Here is a 3190-nt window from a genome sequence, read left to right on the forward strand (position 1 = left end):
GAAGGCATTTCTCTAGTCAAACGGTTTAGACGGAATGAGACTTCTTACCTTTTCAGGATATTCAGTCTAGTAACTAACTCATGGCAGAAGATAACTATAACTCACGCCGTCTTCCATGAACAGTCTTTTCATCAAAGATGTAATTTCAGATCTTGCAGCGATGTTGTTATCAATGATGTCGTAGAACATGCCACAAGTGATATAAAATTGGAGGTAATTAGCAGGGCATAGCAAGGTTCTGTTTTTTAGTTTAAAATGTTATGCTGGCACTGAAATTTTCACCCAACTATAACATCACATTAACCTTTGGTTGTTCCAGTGAATTTCTAGGGTTTAACGAAAGTAGGATATAGATATATATATATATATATATATATATATTCACTTAAAAAACCATAGGTTTCACACATGTTATAGTTAGCTGGACATTTCCCTCGTAAAAAACCAATGAAATTCCCCCGTTATAGTTAGTGCAGGCAACTATAACTCACGCGACCGCAATCCTCTGCTGATGACGTCAGATATTACATCACTGTATTTAGACACCTATTTACCCATGTCTTCTTCCATTAATCTTTAGCTATACATATATTACAAATATTTATTTTTCAGAAAGACACATATGTAATCAGTGATGTAATATCTGACGTCATCAGCAGAGGATTGCGGTCGCGTAAGTTATAGTTGCCTTCACTAACTATAACGGGGGAATTTCATTGATTTTTTACGAGGGAAATGTCCAGCTAACTATAACATGTGTGAAACCTATGGTTTTTTTAAGTGAATTTGCAAGGTTTTTTAAATGCTAATTCCTAACTATAACATGTGTGAAACCTATGGTTTTCAAGTGAATTTGTACGGTTTTTTAAATGCTAAGTTATGTATTTATTAATATTTTTTTTTATCAGGTTGTTCATCGTGCGCACACTGTGGGCACTCGGTGCCGAGCACCCACGATGCGTTGTGCGTGCCGTGCGCGCACGGTGCGCGCACCCCGCGCTTTTTCGTAAAAAAAACATGTTTTTTTCACCCTTGGGGGTCCTTCAGTGACCCCCTGACAAAGGCTAGGGGGTCAGGAACTGTCCACCCTGCCCCCTTTTCACGTTCTCCACCTTTGTTTTTCACTGCCTCAGACTGCGAGAGACAAAATGGCGGACGACACTTCCTGATTTCGACCGATTCGAATGTTTACTGACATCTAACAACCAATCAGAATTGCGCTCGCGCACGTCACCGTGCGCGCACGGTGCGCGCTTATAGATATATATGTACTTTTATAAACAACCGCAATGGACCGCACTCCGCTAGCTCCTCCTCCGGGTCGCCCCAAGGGAAGCTGGTACATGAAGTTCTTGAGTGGTTCACCCCAGTGGGTGCAAGTAAGTACTTGTTGAACTGATGATCTCTGATGGAGTTCTTGAATGGTTCACCCCAGTGGGTGCAAGTAAGTACTTGTTGAACTGATGATCTCTAGACCCGATACATGTCCCGGGTTTTTTAAAAATATCGCCCGAGACATGGCTCGGGTTTCGGGATAACTTCCCTCCTCAGTAGAGAAAATAGTTAGGGGTGGAAGAGAGGGCCGCCAAACAACCATCAAGGGCCTCAGTGCCCGCACAGGCACGCAGGTGCGTCGTCCAGGGGCTAGTCAGCTCAAAGCTCGAAGGAGCCATTTTTATAAACAACCGCAATGGACCGCACTCCGCTAGCTCCTCCTCCGGGTCGCCCCAAGGGAAGCTGGTACATGAAGTTCTTGAGTGGTTCACCCCAGTGGGTGCAAGTAAGTACTTGTTGAACTGATGATCTCTGATGGAGTTCTTGAATGGTTCACCCCAGTGGTGCAATTAAGTACTTGTTGAACTGATGATCTCTAGACCCGATACATGTCCCGGGTTTTTTAAAAATATCGCCCGAGACATGGCTAGGGTTTCGGGATAACTTCCCTCCTCAGTAGAGAAAATAGTTAGGGGTGGAAGAGAGGGCCGCCAAACAACCGTCAAGGGCCTCAGTGCCCGCACAGGCAGCTCGTCAGCTCAAAGGAGCCATTTTTATAAACAACTGCAATGGACCGCACTCCGCTAGCTCCTCCTCCGGGTCGCCCCAAGGGAAGCTGGTACATGAAGTTCTTGAGTGGTTCACCCCAGTGGGTGCAAGTAAGTACTTGTTGAACTGATGATCTCTAGACCCGATACATGTCCCGGGTTTTTTAAAAATATCGCCCGAGACATGGCTCGGGATTCGTCTTAACTGAAATTTTCTCAGCAACTACTGAACAGATTGACTCCAGATATTCAAAAGGCACATCCCTGACCTGAGGACTACCTCTCTGCCAAATTTCAAGTAATTCTGTTCAGCCGTTCGGGCTGTACCTTGGACTAAAGGTCCCTATGGAAAAATGCATAGGGGAAAACGCGTTTTGGGACCCCCCTTTTTTCTCGGCCCCCGCTTGACTAATCACCCCGAGACTTTCAGGGTAGGAGCGGAGCGGAGCGCCCCACCTATTTTGAAAAATTCGCGAGGATTCGTCAACCGGCGCCAAAGTTATTCAAAATAGAATTTTCAGATTTCCTATGGAAACACGGTCCTAACTATAACTATCTACTGGCGACCGCCAGTAGATAATATATATAGATACACACACACATATATATAGATTCACTGAAAAAACAAAGGGTTACAGGGAAATAGTGTTTTCTTAAGGTTTAAAAAAATTCTAACAAAAACAAAGGTTATACGAACGTTACAGTTAGGCTTAGATTGTTCACGCACAAAACCATAGCAATTCAGCAGTTATAGTTACCTGAGCTAACTATACCCATGTCCCCACAATGCACTGCTTATGACCTCACATATTACATCACTCATTACATTTTCAGTGACATCACCGATTACATCATCCAGGGATTGCAAGTGTTTCATAAATGGTTATGGCACTTAAAGATATATAATAAGCTACTGTATTATTTAAATTATTATTCGTTCTCTAATACTAAGTAATGCTATTTCTAACATAGGTCATCTGAGTGGCTGTCACTAGCTTTATCTGTGTGTGAGTGGGTGTCCTAGTGGCTGTATGGATTTGTAAGTGGGTTTGTAAGTGGCTGTGTAGGTCTATCAGTGGGTTTGTGAGTGGCTATATCGGCCGGTTTGTGGGTGTGAGTGGCTGTATAGGTCTGTCTGTGGGTATAAG

This window comes from Triturus cristatus, chromosome 4_1, assembly GCF_964204655.1.
Source record: "Triturus cristatus chromosome 4_1, aTriCri1.1, whole genome shotgun sequence".
NCBI classification, from domain to species: Eukaryota; Metazoa; Chordata; class Amphibia; order Caudata; family Salamandridae; genus Triturus; species Triturus cristatus.